Consider the following 18,917-nt stretch of genomic DNA (forward strand, 5'->3'; position numbering starts at 1 on the left):
AAGCCAATGAAGGTCACTGTGACCTGCATTTTATGCTTGACTAATAGGAATTTACCATTCGTGTTTAGCTCATTACCACATGGATTCTCCCATACATCCCAAAATACACATGAGACCCTTCCTGATCAGTGCATTTGGAAGAGATAAATCGGTTCATTTATTAGTAAGCTTTACATATTATAGACTATCCATTGAATTTTTTAATTGGTAAACCGTAACAGATTAACTGTGTATTGTGCATGTGAATGAATACAGGAATTACAAGGTCACAGCAAGTAAAATGTGTGATCTTAACTCTTTCTTTTTTTTTGCTTAAGAAAATATTTTGGTGAAACTTGACCAATATATATATCACAGTTATGACCCCAACTCAGATTAAGGTCTTGAGAAAGGAAACTCTGTGACCAATTGTTATTTTTTATATCCCAGGCTTTACATTTTGGATCACACAATGTATTAGTAACATATCTATAACACTGTTCAATCTTCTCATGACCATCCTAAGATTGTATGCCTATTTTTATTTGTGGCTACTAAATTTCTAAATTTTTCCTGATACCAAACTATTTTTTAAACTTTGGAAATCTTCAACTGTTCTTGTCCTGATTAAAATTACAATTTTATTATCCTTATGAATTCTGCAAAGGTAAATATTACATTAAAGATGGTCTCGGGTACAATAAGTTAAAAGAATGTTTCGAACGTTTGTAGTTTTGCAGTCTGCTAGAAAGTATTTTTCAAAAGCTTGTTATGAAAACATTCCACATGCAACTGTATTCCAAAACTATAAAGATAAAAAATAAAAATTGATATGGTAACTTTATGGTACTTGTTCCCTACAAAGCATAGACAAATCATCGATACTGCCTTTTCTAAGTGGCCCTCCTCTTGTTTCTGAACTTTAAAATAAATACATACCACTTGGAAGCACAAGTTAGTGACTTTGTTTTTAGCTTGCCTGCATTAGTAAAGCAGCAGAGGGGGCGAATCGGACATTTTGTCCAATCGTTATTTTGCTTAATTATTACTTTCTGCACTCAACGATCTAGTGTCGTCAGCGCCTGGTAAAAAAAAAACGACGACGTCGTTGGGGGGTCGACGCGTCGTCATTTGGTTTAATTAACACCTTCTGCGCGCCGATCCCCAGCGTCGTCAGCGTCCGGTAAGCACATCGACGACCGCGTCGATGTCATTGCCCCCTCTGCTGCTAAGTGGTTATTTACAATGAAAATTATTTACAACTAACCGAATATTTGGTCAAGTCCGATACGATATCGTGTCCGAGGATCATGTAAATTTATCGTTACGAATCCATGTGGGGTCGACTGAGCATGACTAAAAAAGTTTCGAAAAACATTAAAGTCCATGTCACCGCCGCACCATGTCTGCCAAATATTTCGTAGCGTGTGTGTATCAACGCCGTTGAACACAGCAAGAATATTACAGTTGTCTCTAATTACTTTTGGAATCTGAGTGTATCGTTGAGTGACATATATCACGTCAGTGTTTTTATGCCTGCCTCTGGAAAATATCCTAGCTGGGTTTTTTTGATTGTCTAACATAACATCATCGTACACGACTAGATTGTTAACGTCGCCATCAATATCATCAATACCCGGTGCATCATTGATATCCGTAATAAACTCAATAACATTTTTTTTAGCGATCGCTGATGCATTCTCGTTGAAATCTTTCAACACCTCGTAGCATCGTTGATCATCTACGCTAGGAGCAACCAAATACAACTTATCCCACTTCATCCATCTCATTATTAAATTGAGTAACAATTGCGTCTTGCCGGATCCAGATGGTCCGATGATAATCATCCGGATCGAGTTTGGTAACGCTGCAACATGCTTAACTGGTTCTCTTGTTTTAGTCGCCGAAAAATCAATTATATTCATATCTCTATACATAAATTATGGATCTATATTGTGTGAAGTGTAGAGTACGTACTGGCACAAATGATATGACAACCGCTACAACAAGAAATAACAGATCGGCCCTTACTGGCAAGTGTGTACAATGCGGTACAAAGAAATTTAGATTTATTTCTATTAGACCCGGAGATGTTTTAAAAAAAAGCGAGGTGGTGACATCGCAGCCAAGTTATCAAAACTCCCCGGAACCCCGTGGGCAAAGTATCCAGGAGAAAAACACCTCCCAGGATATAACTACTGTGGCCCCGGAACACGATTAGATATTAGACTCGATGATCAAAATCAGCCCAAACCCGGTGAGTATCCAATAAACGCTATCGATAAGGCGTGTCATGCTCATGATGTTGCTTACAAAAGTAGCGATCTGCAACAGCGTCATATCGCGGACGTAAAATTAATTCACGCGTTAAATGCTATTCCTGATAAATCCGTCAAAGAAAAATTGGCTTCATGGTTGGTAAAATCGGCTATGAAAGGTAAATTAATGATTGGAAGCGGAGCTTCTCGCGCTGGTAATTGAAAACGCTAGCGTTTATAATAACAACATGGATTCCATCTATTATTCCCCGAGAGGATACTGGAAGGGGAAGGCCGCAATTGGTAAACTCGCAAGCGCTGCAAAGGTAACAAAGGCCACTGCGGTTAATTGGTTATCCAAACAGGCTATATGGCAAATTTATCTACCACCGCCTAAACAAATCAACTTCTCGCGCTTTGATGTCAGCGTACCCAATGAAGTTCATCAGGCTGATATACTATTTTTGCCGCATGACAACGGTTACAAATACGCGCTAACCGTAGTTGATGTTGCGAGTCGATACAAACAAGCGGAGCCGTTAAAAACAAAGTCAGCAACTGAAGTAGCCGCTGCGTTTGAAAGAATTTATCGAAGAGGCCCTCTGCGCTGGCCAAATCTATTACAAGTTGATCCCGGTAGTGAATTTCGCGGCGCTGTTTTATCAACGCTGAAACATCATAGCGTCGCGATACGACGAGGTCATACTGCGCTACATCGTGATCAAGCAATTGTTGAACGATTCAATCGGACTCTTGCTGAACGGTTATTTGGATATCAATACGCGAAGGAATTCATCCAAGAAAAACGATCTCGAGAATGGGTCAAAAGGTTGCCAGGTGTAATTGCAGCGTTAAATAACGAGATTACCCGAGCAATCAACATGAAGCCCAGCGACGCGATTAAATACGAGTATATACCCGGAAAATCAAAAATAAATAGCGTTTCCAAGTCGATTCTTGGCGATGTCACTGTTAGATATCTATATGAACCAGGAGAGCTTGAAGGCGGTAAAAAAAGAGCTACTGATCCTATTTGGAGTGTTACCACACATAACATATCAACGATAACACGATCAACTGGTAGACCACCGATCTATAGACTGGATTCAACTGCTCCTCAGCGCGGATTTACACGCGAGCAACTACAAGTGATACCTAACGATACTCAATTGCCCCCACGTGGTCTTAACTAGCGCCGTTGCGTCTATTGCACTCAAGACAGGTCAACCTCACATTGTTTTTGACATGACCGAGACTGTTATCGATCCTATCCACGGTAAATTGGCGAGTGTCTTTATCCGAATAACGCCAACTCATTATACAATTGCAACTCGCGCAGTGATTATTCTGTTGTTGTCGTAGCGAGATTATTAATTCGGCATCAATATCAAAACGCCGCTGTTTTTTTTTATCCTGTTGGCGGTAACCCGAGAGTTTTCTATCAATGACGCTTGCATCGATGGTGACTTTGTCGCCGGCTTCGTCAGTGACTCCGTCACCGGCTCCGTCAACAACAATTCTTCGAAGCTGATTTATCCTTCGTACTCGGGACACTGCAAGATAGACTAGATTCGACCATTCGATGCGATTATCAACCATCCAAACAATTGTGTCCGTGATGGTTAGTCCCTGCGAGGAATGTATTGTTGTTGCGTATCCTAGCGTCCACGGGGATTTATCAGCACGTAGCGCGTCCTCGACGACACCGATATCAACGAGCACGATATCATTCAGCACGAGAATTTGTTTTTCTGTCCGGCCCGGGATTTCAACTTCAATGTTCTGCCGCCGTGTGTCAGCGGGTCTATAACACAACGGCACTGGGCGCGTTGGAAACTTTTCCTTATGCAACGCAAACAACCTCCGCTGAAGTGTGTCTCTGACTATCTTTCTGCTCGCTACAATTAAATCGTTTGGTCTCCATGTTTCCCAGAATTCATTTAACGGCGTTTCCGGAATCACCTCGCGGATTATTTCACATTGAATTCTATCCGGCTGTAATCTGATTAGTTTTTTAACCTCGCGCAGTTGTTCATCAAGTGCTCGGTAATCAGTATCGGTTTCTTCATAATAGTCCACGAACCCGCTCAACCAATCATGTGGACCCTCGCCGACAAATGGTGGTGGTTGGCCATGGTCGCCACACATGATTACCGCTGTATTCGCGAGCAGCAACCAATCAAGAAACATTCGTAAAGTATCTAACGAAACAGTACATATCTCATCCCAGATGATAACTTCAGGAATAAATTTTTCACCCATTCGATCAGGAGTCCACTCACCGCCGCTGTATCGAAAAAAGCTGTGATAAGTAACGGCGTCAACATTTCGTTGTTTTATCTCTCGCGCTAGTCTATGGGTCGGTGTAAGCACGATTATACTTGCCCGCGTTCGAAATAATTCAATTGCCCGAGTCGTCTTTCCTGACCCGCCACAGCCGCTTAAATAAACCGTCTTGTGTCTACAAATTGGATCAGAACACGGTGGTGCATTAGACCATTCTGACAATTTATCACCGCGTAGGTAATTGTTCTCAACGATGACATTTGCTGACGGGGAATAATCGCGTCGTATTTCTTCTTTAATTCTCCATGTACCCCAACTCTCGTCCGGACTAGTAAACTCGGTTACGTTTTTCTTATACTTTACGTCAATATAAAATGAATCAACGGCTACTCTAACCGCGGTATCGGGAAATCTATTTATCATCGAGAATAAATTGATAGCGGCGTAACCCAGCATAGACGCCCTCAAATGTGGATACGCGGGGCTGTCTCCATCGCTGTAGGAAACAACTGTACCCAACCTTGTTCCATTGGACAAGAAAGCTGTTTTGCAGTTCACGTATCTATTTTTCGCCACTGCGTCCTTGATTACGAAATCATATTCTGCGTCATCTATAATCAGCCGTGAGCAATATCGTTTGTAATCGCAGTTTTTTCCACCTTGTGTAAACTTACCAATTATTCTTCTACCGAGATCTTTTGCCTCGTGGTTTCGTTGGTTGAATATCCTCCTGGACCATTCGATGATATATTCCTCGTCGGCATCAATGTGTTTTCTGGATTCATCAATTATGCTATCTAGACGCTCTGGTTCTGGTAACCAGACTTCAGTCTGCGCCCGGTATGATATAATCGCGTCACTGACAATCAACGAAACTAGCATGCTACAATCAATCATATACCGTAGCAGCGCTATTGGCAACCACTCCTTTTCAGCTATGTGTCTACCGATCCAAATATAGCAACAGCGATGGAGTCCTGCCGCGAATTCAAATGATACTATGCGAGCGAATCCGGTTAAATCAAAATCAGGCAGTGGTCCATTAATAGCAACACGAGTCATTTCATGTCTGGGGTGTCCAAATCGTTTGAAATACTCAGCGGCGGATCCATACCCGAGAAAACTCGCTGGATAACAGGCAACCATATCAACGGAAATCATAGCGTCGCGGTTGTATTCAGTGTTCCATAGTCCACCGTGATAGTATTCCAAACAACTGGATTGTACATCTGGTAAAAATTCCTTGCGCGTTGGTCTCCACGCATTTTTCCTTGCTGCAACATGAGCTACAACCGATGGAATCGTAAAACAATTTGTTAGCAGTTGTTCATCATGCTCTTCAAATTCCATGGCGGTTTTTTTCATCCTGTTGTGAAATGCTTCAGTACGATATAATTCGCCGTTTGGTCTTACAAACTGATCAAAGGTATCCGCATCGTTTTCAGCGCTGCGAAGTAACCACACTGATACAGGGTCGTTTTTACACAAGTAGGCAATAGCATCAAATAGTTTCCTCTCCGCGAGAAAACCGTCCTTGGAGAATTGTTCTCCCAGGAATTCTTCGGGTATATACTTTACTGTTCTATCCCGTGGAAATATTGTGATCGCGGGCGTCCATGCGTGTTCGTTATGATCAATAATTTTGATTGGGGCTCCCTTCGATTTATACTTTGATTCGTATAATACTTCACCGGTTATCGTTGTAACGGTTATTGGAAATCTCAGCGATGTTTCTAATCTCGCTATGTCGCTGATGGTCGCTCCACGCTCTTTTACGGTTAGTTCCCACTGGTTGATTTTGCTACGTCGTAAATCAGTCAATTTGTTTCCTCGACACGCATTTGTAAAATGCTCTATTATTCGTTCTGCTACACAATTTATCCCGGTTGACTGTTTCATCGGTTTCAGTTTTCCGATATCAGGTTTCTTATTTAACGGGTATATTCCATAAACAACTGCTGTTTCAGGATACGCTCGTTCATAGTATGGTCTGTCAATTCCGGTTAACAACCCCGGCTTGGAGTCGCGGCTGACAATGACTGTTTTCTTGTCGCTGAGAACTGGTTCAAATTTATCACGCATGATCCAATCGCCTGATTCCACCCGGACAATGAATTTTACTCTGAAGAAATACCTTTTACCGTCAAGTTGTGATATTATCATTGCTGCGCGGTTGTCGTTCATGGTAGCATCAACAATGCCATCAATTCGAAATGTTGACCAACTGTGAGATGCGCCATCACGCTTGAATTCATTGATACAATCGCGTATTTTACTCAACAGGGTTTTATCGTTTATTAACGCTTTTGGTGTGTCCTTGAGGACTCTATCGAGATTGAATTTAATATTTTTCCGGGGCTTAATTGCTGCCAATCTCTCAAACTCATCCATATAATTAAAACAAGTATTTAAATGAAAGAATATAGTATAATGAATCACTGCAAATGGTTGATGATTGGGTCGACAACCCCGTGCAATAAATCATGTAGAGGTGAATTCTGCGGGTATCATTTACAAAGCGTTCGTAATGGTTCTCTTGGCCCCCTCCCGTGCTTGGTTTGCCACGTCGGTGTAAGAGGAAAATCACAGTTATGTATTAATTGTGGCGGAAAGCGATACAGGGAACTAAAACGCTATTATGACAAGCGAATTAAAAACGCCGTCATTGACCCTACCGCAGACTTCGTCATCAAAACCCCCCAAGACTACGTTGAAAGATTTATAATTAAACCAAATAATAAATTAGACAAATAGTATTATTATACAAATGGACCAAGAATTTCAGCCGCATCCTGTGCTCGTCAGTTACGAGGCATCTCGCGACGGCATTGTTAGAAACCGCAAACTGAAGAAGCCGGTTGGTACCGTGAATAATCGGGGGTATTTGCAATTTAGTGCTGGAAAGAAGACGTATTTTGTTCACAGGGTGGTATATGAAGCGTTTAACGGATTGATCAAAGATGGCCTCGTTATTGATCACATTAATTCTAATTGTCAAGATAACAGACTGTGTAATCTGCAAGCTATCTCTCAGAGCGAAAATATTAAAAAAGGCCAAACTGGTAAGTGTTCAAATCAAGCAAGAGGTGTCAAATCGTTTAATACATCAACGCACGAGGAAAAAACATTTCACTCCATGCATGCGGCAGGAAAATATTTCGACATTTGTAGGGCCTCAGTACGATTTGTTGCAGAACGAGTATATCAAACAGCGATCTCAAAAAGGACCGGACACAGAATTCGATTTTCATATGTAAATATCAGCGAGTGACGAAGTCACCGGCGCCTATGGCGCTGACAAGGCCACCGGCGCTGACAATAAATTGTCCGTTCCGGAAGAAAACAAAGTATGAACACCTCGGAATTGATACACGGGGTTTTCATTTTTTTTTATTTAAAAACAAGATGTTTTATAAGAATAATGAATATCGAAGACATCAATAATATATTAGCCGAGATTTCAAAATTAAAAAATCAAGGAATTGAATTATCTGATGGTCTCGACAGTGAAAAAATATTATCCGATTATGAGATTATTAACGAACAGTCGAAACGGGGGCGTTTTACCCTGGCCCGCGAGTACTTTTTTATAAAACGATTACAACATACGATTAATGAAAACTTGTACCACAATGACGCAAATGCATTCATTGGACTATTTACTGCCGTTGAAATAATACGAAAAAAACTCGGACGTGTTTATGAACGACGCCGGGAGATTTCTAGTAAGATCAAAAACATTAGAAGGATTATAGACGAAAACTCCGGCGAGAAATTAGAAATTGCTTCGCAATTGCAATAATGGTAGGCGAATCACTTACTACTCGGCTAGCCAGAGAGCGGCTAGCAGCGCTTAAAAAGTTTATACCGTTACGAGACAGGGTCCGAGAACAACTTCAAACGCGGCAGCAACTACAAACCGATTTTACTGTTGGAAGCGAACAACTCTTTGCCCCGGTAACTAAAGCGACCAAAGATGTTACGGCGGCAACTGTACCCGTTCTTGGTGCGCTTGAAAAGATAGCGGCTCAGACCGAACAAACAAAAAGGTCTTTAGAAACACTTCCTGCAAAAATAGCGGCTGCTACAACACGGAGGCCGCCACCACTCGCTATAACCGAACCACAAGAACCCTATGTTACAATGGCCGATGAAGAAGAACTAGGTGCTACTGCGAAAGAACCGGAAGAAGAAATACCAGAAGAGGAAATACCAGAAGAAGAAATACCGGAAGAAAAAGAGGGGAATATACCCCGTATTGTACTCAAGAAGAGCACAATAGATGAAATTAGAGGCTTCAGCAGCAGGGAAGAATTAATTAATTTTGCTGCCAACAATTTTGCTAAGAGCATACGAGATAAGAAGCATATCAATAGCGGTTACGAGAAAAATATAAAGTCGTTAAAGGACTGGGCAAGAATAGTGTATTTAGCGAGTAAACATAAAGATGCATTACCACATCGTAGTAAATCCGATTACGACGCATTCCACAAGGAAGTTAAGAGTATAACACCAAAAAAAGGAAAAGGATACTCTGTTGGTAAAGAATCCTACGGCGTTACCTGTCCTAATAGTGTTCTCAGTGATATATCACGGCTGGAAGTACTAATCGGAGGAAAACGAGCCGGAAATAACTCTCCGGAAATAATCAATGAGGCCGCTGATATTTGCAAGCGGTTATTTGCAGGCGGTATTATGGACATTAATGCATATCGAACGCTCATAGACGAGCTCGTGGATGATTAATTGGAAAACTGGTGTTTTTAATAAGGATGATCATACACTACAACCACGATAAACCAGTACTCGTCTACGTGGTAAACTCGCGATTGCCTATTTACCGCGCGTACTATGGAGATGGTCTCGGTAGCACCATTGCGGGGTTATTTACAAGAATGGCTCCAAAAGTAGCGCCGTTAGCCAAACAATTAGGAATGAAGGCTATTGATGTTATTCGTGATAAGGGTATTAGTGCCATTGGAGATGTTGCCGGAAAGGCGCTTTCAGCCGCGCGGGACAAACTAATGTCATTGGTGAAATCCAAGAGAAAAAAACAGAAACCACCGGTAATGCCATCAACGACAGTGATGCCTGCAAATGTCAGTAAAGTAATAAATAACGCCGTGGAAGAAAAACTAGAGTCGTTGGCGACGACTCAGTCGTTGGCGACTTCGCCATCCGCCGATGCGGCAACCAACGCGCTCATGAACGCGATAGCGGGGAGTGGTTTAAATTCAAAGAATTTACGACGAAAACGACGTTGATGGATTTCAATTGAAAACATCAACATGATAAATAATAGAATGTTTGCGCGAACCGCTGATCCCGCGTTTGATATGGACGCCCCAGTGCGCAGGGATGATTCTGTCCGTGATTATCAATTTTATTCTTATTATGCAGCGCAACCCGACCTACGATCGCGAATTGAACTTCAAGTCCAAGATACCAGTAAATATTTTTTGCCGTGTGAAGCGTTTATCGAAATCGAGGGAGAACTCGTGACAAATGCCGCCGATAATGCACCATACGCAGATGACCATCGTGTTCGAGTTGGCTTCGTCAACAACGGTATCATGGCGTTATTTGAGAGCGCCAGATATCTTATTGACGGGCGAGAAATTGAATCAATAGAACGCGAGGTTGATGTTGCAACAACGATAATTGGGTTGGCGAGATACTCGGATGATTATACAAGATCGGCGGGCCCATCTATGATGTTTTCGAAGGACACCACCAATAACGCTGACCATCTTCAGTACATCAACGTGCTGGTGGAAAGAGATACCGCAGTTGACCCACAGGCTGAAGCAGCCAATCCAGACCGCAGAGCAAGACCAGGCGCTAATTTCAATATTATAAAAAGCACCAACAATGATTACAATCTAGGATTCGCAGCACGAGTAGGAATGTTGCAAGGACCACGCCGACAGTTTTCATGCGCGATTCCACTCCATCACATATTTGGATTCTGCAGAAATGTCAGAAAAGTTGTCTATGGGGCTAAGCATACAATCGCGCTGACGCGAAGGGGCGATGATAACAATGCAATATGGCGTGCTGCTGGTGTCGCTGCCGGTAAAGTCGTTTTAACTAAAATGGCATTGTGGATGCCGGTGCTGACTCCATCAGTTACCACGGAAGCACGATTGTTAGCATTTATGGAACAGGGAGGGAAATCGTTGTTGAGTTGGCTAGCGGTAACAACTGATGCTAAAGAGGATAACGTCGCCGATACGTTTACATGGCACCTGGCGTCAAAACAGGGTGTTTCAGCCCCGCGTCATATATTCATAGCGCTGCAGAATAGGGAACGATTGGGTAGTCAAGAACGCAGCCATATGATATTTGATCAATTAGGAGTCAGGGATGTTTCGCTGAGAATAAACGGACAACAGGAACCATCCGAGGATATACAGCTTAATTACGGCGATAACCATATCGCACGTGTGTACCATCGATTGCTGTCATATATGGGTCGTGATCAAAACGTCGACACTGGTTTGCAAATATCACAACTTGATTTTAAAAACCTGTATCCGATTTATTATTTTTCGTTGGAACATCTTGATTTAACGAGACAATCCGTCGTTGATATACACTTCAGAGCTCGTATAGCCCCGGGTGGTGTTAATTATAGAGCGGTTGCTGTCATTCTCAGCGATAAATCAATGCTGCTAGAAGGCGTTGGTGGACGAATGAGAATCGTTGATGCGCCAGTGGAAAACATGTAATTGAAAACACAAAACGCGTTTACAATAAAATGTCGTATAGTGTCGTCAGTGTAGAGTTGACTGATGGTCAAGTCAAGAAATTACGATCAAAGTCGGCTAAACAATGCGGGACCACAATAACGCTGAAGCCGTCACAGATGGCGGGTGGTAATCATAAGATATCGTTGACGGCGCGTCAAATAAAACATTTCAATGATGCGATGAAGAATAAAAAGGGTGTTCAAATAGATTTTTCAGCCGCAGCAATTAAAAACATGGAAAAGACCGGTGGGATATTTCCGCTGTTAGCTGCGATTCCAGCGTTGATTGCCGCGGCCGCACCAGCAGTGGCTAAGGCGGCGGCGTTAGGAGCCGTTGGTACCGCGGCGGGGATGGCATTGAAGAAGGCAACCGGGAAAGGCTACAAAAAAAAACGACCCGTGGCCGGAAAGGGTCTAAGACTACCGGGAACCCCGTATTCATGGTATTCGGGAAAGGGTCTAAGACTACCGGGAACCGTTTAATGACTCGAGAGTCATTGACTCCAATGTCTAATTTTGATTTAATAGACGCCGCAAACGCGCTAGCGATAAAAAACTTCAGAGGTGTTTTTATGAGAGATCAATTACCGGCGGCACCAGGAAATATTGAAACCGGCATAATTAACCTCGATGGGTCCTCCGGAGCGGGAACTCATTGGGTTGCGTACGCGATTGATCCGCGTGCGATCGTCTATTTTGATTCATACGGGTTAGCCCCGCCGAAAGAGTTCATGCGGTATATCCGGGCGTGTTCAGCCCGGGTTTTTTATTCCACGCTGCCAACACAGCGATTAAGTGACCCACCGATATGTGGCCGTGAGGTATTGAACGTACTTGCGGCGATTTCATCATCGCGAAAACCACCTCATGTGGTTGTAAACGAATACACTAGTGGGGTCGTAGAAGCTCAACGGATTTTAGAGAATAACATTTACAATAATAATGATTGATATCTGGGGGCGACCGGTTTCGGCGCTGAAAGAATCCACGGAAACGACCGCCGCCGACATAAAAAAACTAATTGAGGATGAAATCGCTGATATGTTGAACCTAACAAGTGTTGACCCGGGCGAAATAGTTGTATTTCAAGACCGCCAGGGTAAATTGAAATCCGGTAATGTGTCACTGAATGATGTTTTAACACGACAGCGTGATGCCGGCGAGGGCACTATCGCGTTGTATACCGTCGACGGACGACTCAAACCGGGTGAACATCTGTCGACGGTGACGGATAGGGTAACATTAGTCCAAGACGGTTTTACAAGGTTAGATAGATCGGTGACCGATATACAACTCACTACCGCTAGTTTTTTTGGAACCCCGACGGTAACCGAACCGAATCTTGCAACAATAAAAAATACTATTTTGGAGTTTACGACGCTGTCGGGCCAATTTACCTCGTTACGAAAAAATGTTAACAGGATCGATAACGCCGTTGATAAATTCTTTGGTAAAAAAAATGTCAAACCGGATGAGATTACAATAACTATAAATGATATCACTGCGTATGGACAGGAAATAAAAACAATCAACACTAATGTTGCAACGAACAAAAGGAGTATAGACGTGCATGAACGGGAAATAAATACACTCATTACTAATGTTACAACGATCATAAATAATGTGGACGCGCATGGACAGAGAATAGAAACAATCAACGTTAATGCTATAGCGAGCAAAAAAAGTATAGACGTGCATGAAGGGGAAATAGAAGTACTCAAAATTAATGTTATAGCGAACAAAAAAAGTATAGACACGCATATACAGGAAATAAATACACTCATTACTAGGGTTGCAGCGAACAAAAAAGATGTGGACACGCATATACAGGAAATAGGAACGATTAAAACTGATGTTGCGGCGATTAAAGACAGACTACCTAAAATGACAAAGCAACTCGAAAAAATAAAAATCCCTCACGAGAACACCGTCAACACAGTATACACGATTCGGCATGGATCATTCGCTTGGACTCCTACACAGAATATAGTAAATATCACCGCAACTGTTAAGGGCATTTATCGATTGACACTGGTTTCAATGATGCAGTTTAATATATTATCGTCGAGTTCATCCGGGTTTAACAATACAATATCAACAATTATAGACAAGGACGCAACTGAACCGTTCACAATTTATGCCGTTGATAGAAATCTAGCCGGGGCAAACATTACATGGTACGTGGAATTTGTAGCGAATCTAAGTAATTAAAAACACTAGCTCTTTTAAAATAAAAATGACCACCAAGGAAATTGAATCAGAGGTATCACCGACGTCACATCAATATCGATTCGATACCGCAAAAGAATTTTCCGCGAACTTGAAAACGCTTTCCGAACAATACCGTGCAAAAATAAAAAAATACCGCAGAAAAATAACCGCCATCGACGCGGTCGTGTACTCGGTATCGGGTATAGTAGCTGGCGCCGGTGTTATTTTATCCACGGTGACCACGATAACCCCGATCGCTGTTCCAATCGCTGTCTCCGCAATGACAACAGTTGCTGGAGTTGCCAACGCAATCACTAGGAAGATATCATCGTGTTTTCAGAAAAAACTCAACGAGTATACAGTAAAACATCAAATAGTATCCGACGCGTACTCGAAATTATCCGGGTTGATCTCGTTGTCGATTGATAATTTGTTCGTATCCGATGTTGAATTCTCCACGATGGTCCAGTTGTATAGCTCCGCGATGTCAAAAATCGAGGATTTTCAACTGGAAGCCGGAACCACCTGGTTATTGAAATTAGACACTAAAGACAACGAATAATAATAATGTCGCTGAACCCCGAAGGGGTTCAATTACTTCAGCGGATCGCGGAGAACACCACTCCGGTACAAACAAATATGATATCAATAACGTCAACAAAACCCGAATTCAGTGTGAACTTCCCATCGCCGGTTCCAGTGAAGGAAATAGCGCTGGCAAAATTGCGAGTATATCACAGTTGGCCTAATATTCGAGCGGACGCATTTAACGGACAACAACCTAATAACTCGCTGGTTTTTGCACGGACAAATAAACCCGATGGATCCCCAGACTGGGAGGAGGTTACAATACCAACTGGGTCATACCAAATAGAACAAATCAATAAAGAATTTCAACGCAGGATAAAATCGATCACAGGAAAGGAATCAAAAATCGCTATTACGGTTCATGAACCGACGTTATCGTCGACGATTGAAATAAGCACACCGGGGTATATGGTTGATATTTATAACAGTTCAATAAGAACCATACTAGGATGGCCTGAAAATCCACCCGCGGACGCCCCCCCATCAACTGTCCTCAGACACGATAACGGAGATGATGGCAGGCATATTGCTCCATACAACGTAAATATTGCATCGGTGATAGCGATTAATCTAGTGTGTGATGTTATCGAAGGGAGTTACCAGGTAGATACCAAGCAATCAAATCAAGCTCAACAGGGATATATCCTTTATTCGTTTTCACCAACAGCCCCTCCCGGATACTTAATCATTGAGAATCCGATTAATCCGGTCTATATGCGATGCCATGATCGGTTTTTAACGAGAATTAATTTTAAACTCACCGATCAGTCAAATAACCTAATTGATCTACAGGAGGAGGAGTTAGTGATCACTCTGTTTGTAAGATCATAAAGATCTTCATTGTAAATAACCACTTAGCAGCAGAGGGGGCAATGACATCGACGCGGTCGTCGACGTGCTTACCGGACGCTGACGACGCTGGGGATCGGCGCGCAGAAGGTGTTAATTAAACCAAATGACGTCACCATCGTGTAGGATGGACCGACGTCGTTTTTTTTTACCAGCGCTGACTACACCGGATCCGCTGAGTGCAGAAAGTAATAATTAAGCAAAATAACGATTGGACAAAATGTCCGATTCGCCCCCTCTGCTGCTAGTAATGCTGTACCCCTGAATGTATTGACTAACATATTTGTTGTTAATCTTTTCAAATATAATTTGTATGTTTACATCAGAGTCTCAGACATCATGCTTTTGAACTCGTAACACCCTACTTTTAATTCCTCAGTGATAAAGTACACCTCTTTTTACAAGTTTTATGGACACTGTAAGTTTTGCAGTCATGAAATATAAATTTGTGCATATTCTAGTAAGAGATCCATCACTTGACTGACAACAAGCATGTAATAACTATTCTTCATGTCCTATTGACACCTTGCATGTGTAAATCAGCTTCTCTAACACTGTTCTTTTGCAGTCTTGAAACTTTGATCAATAACAAAGTCTACATCATTGCACCAAAAAGTAGGTCACTAAGACCACTTTTTTAACACTCAAGTGGCTGCACTGATTTTGTATTTAGTTCATTTGCACAAACATTCTTGTGTGCAATATTCTAACCCTTGATTTACATATACATCCTGAGGAGTACATCACATACCAAAAGTAGACATATGGAACCAACATCTTCACTTCCATTAATTATCAGTCAACATCGATCATCATATACAAAACTCCTGTATAATAAACGGTAGGGTAGTATGCAAATACTTAAATCATCAGTCAACATGGATACAAAATTCCTGTATAATAAACGGTAGGGTATGCAAATACTTTAATCGTCAGTCAACATGGATACAAAATTCCTGTATAATCAACAGTAGGGTATGCAAATACATGTACTTCAATCATCAGTCAACATCGATCATCATGGATACAAAACTCTGTATTATAAACGGTAGAGTATGCAAATACTTAAATTATCAGTCAACATGGATACAAAATTCCTGTATAATAAACAGTAGGGTAGGCAAATACTTCAATCATCAGTCAACATGGATACAAAATTCCTGTATAATAAACAGTAGGGTATGCAAATACTTCAATCATCAGTCAACATGGATCATCATGGATACAAAACTCCTGTATAATAAACGGTAGAGGATGCAAATACTTCAATCATCAGTCAACATGGATCATCATGGATATAAAACGCCTGTATAATAAACGGTAGAGGATGCAAATACTTCAATTGTCAGAATTTCGACAGCATTATACTAACCCAGATTTCTCAGCATAATGCTTTTTCATTTGACTATTAGACACATGTCAGTACAGTTATTTATGCTACATGCTGGATGCTGGTACATTTGACTATTAGACACACATCAGTAGTTATTTATGCTACATGCTGGTACATTTGACTATTAGGCACATGTCAGTACAGTTATTTATGCTACATGCTGATATATTTGACCATTAGACACATGTCAGTACAGTTATTTATGCTACATGCTGGTACATTTGACTGTTAGACACATGTCAGTACAGTTATTTATGCTACATGCTGATACATTTGACTATTAGACACGTCTGTACAGTTATTTATGCTACATGCTTTTTCATTTGACTATTAGACACATGTCAGTACAGTTATTTATGTTACATGCTGGTACATTTGACTATTGGGCACAAGTCAGTACAGTTATTTATGATGCATGCTTGTACATTTGACTATTGGGCACGTAAGTACAGTTATTTAAGCTGCATGTGTTTACATTTTGACCATTTGACGTATGTCAATACGGTGATTATGCTGCATTCTAAATACATCTTTATCAAGAAGTCATACAATGAATTTATCAACAAATGGTTGAAAACAATAATTAAAGTTATGTAGTTCTGAGACAACAAAATTCCTCTTTTTGGTTTGCTAGAGCCTTTAAGATAATAGTAATGTATTAGGTTTTCTAAACTGAATGAACAATTCAGTATGTATCATTGGTACACAACCAGCATTCCACCCATCCCTGCTAAATTTACATGGAACAGCTCACTGTTCACAAACAGAAACTTATGTTCCTGGCACAGGTCATCACATGTGTTTAAGTGCATATTATTGACACTAGAGACATGCTAAAGCGTTGATCTTGCTCTCTCACATGCACACACACTCTTTCTGCAGGGATGATCAATTTGATTTTGACAAACCAAAAATCAAGGAAAGTCTAGCAAAATTGGATAAGTTAAACATATGGTGCTTGTTGAAATGTTTATGACTGCCAAATTCAAAGAGAATATTAAATCACAAGCTCATGATGACCTTCATTAAAGCATGCATTGTAGATAAACCAAGATTTATTGAACTTCAAAATCAGATGGGCTACTGGAAAAAGATCCAGGTGGCCCAGTTTCAATTCAGTAATCCAGTACATTATGATGTATGAAATGCTTAGCTCAAGACTCCTTTTTTTCTCCATGTAGTAGCCATTTATCACTGATTTTTTTTATTAAATATTTTAAAATATTTTACAATTATCTTTTTCAAACTGTACAACAAGCTACAACATGTAATATGGTGGGCAACCGAATTCAACACAAGGTATCCCAGATAAAGCATTATGCAAGTCCCTGGATTCGGCTTAAATTGTCAAAATTTCTAACAACAGAACTTGATGCAATCAGTCATCCAAGATTATCTTTACCAACATTCTTTAAGTATTTCCTATTGTTTTATTCCATTTTAATAATAGTTGTATATTTCCAATATTCAGTTACACAGATTTAACTAAAAAGTATTTATTATCAACACTGATACTGACTCGGGAATTTATTCTACTGAGTATTACAGTATAGTAAAACCTGTCCTAACAGACACATTTACTCAGCAGTCACCTATTCATATCAGCCATTTTAATCTCTCCAGCAAATTTCCTATATAAATGTCCTGTATGTAATGGTCACATGCCTTTAAAAGTCAGTAGCCAGGTGTCTCCTAACCAATGTTTTCTCCCTGCCTGAAGATGTCACTACCACATATCTACAGTGACCACACAGTGTCTGTAAACTCAATTTTGCTTCACGAGGAAGGCATTGTTCAAATAAAGGTATGCCATGTAAAAAAACATTTATTTCACATGTACTCTGTATTGCCCTTGCTTTGGCATTACAACGCCAAAGTGTCCGTATGTAAAATTTTAAAAGACAGGGTTGAGGGTTGGTGCAGTTCTTTTGCTTGATGGTGGGAAAAGTAATCATATTATTACAATAGGAATGGAAATGGCCTTTTGTGCTAGTGTGACAGGTATACTTCAATATCTTCATCAATTTGCATGCAAGTTATAGCTCTCTCTGATGAAAAGTTTCTCTCTGAGAAGAACTAGGAGTTGCATCCCTTTTCCTTGGATAATCTAGTAATAACAGGGCTCAAAAATTCTGTTAATTTTCCCAAGAAAACTTCAACTTTGCTGATGAGATGCAGAATATTATTTTGAAATTGTTGAAAGACTTGAAAATAATTAATATTTATCTCCACGTATGCCCCATATCTGTATGAAGATTGTCTACTTACTGTACTTCTATCAAAAGCTGTAAACTTTGTGTAGAAAGTAAAATGTGACCTGTGAATGGGGAACCGATTGCCTGGGTTGCCTATAATTAGTGCTAACATGGCTTTAACATACATACGATTATATCAACAGTAGGACAATAATACCATTTCTAATGCCATCTTCTACAATACCATGTTAAAGGTGACATAAATGTACTGCTTTTAAATATTAACCAGTGTTTTTTAATTTTAAAAAAGAAAGAAAAAACCTGTCATGTTTTTTGCATTCTATCCATGCATTACAGAAACCAACCAAACCTATTCTACTAGGGACCAAAATTGTTCCAACCAGTGC

Source organism: Sinohyriopsis cumingii, chromosome 1 (assembly GCF_028554795.1).
Source record: "Sinohyriopsis cumingii isolate HCF-2022 chromosome 1, ASM2855479v2, whole genome shotgun sequence".
In the NCBI taxonomy this organism is placed as follows: domain Eukaryota; kingdom Metazoa; phylum Mollusca; class Bivalvia; order Unionida; family Unionidae; genus Sinohyriopsis; species Sinohyriopsis cumingii.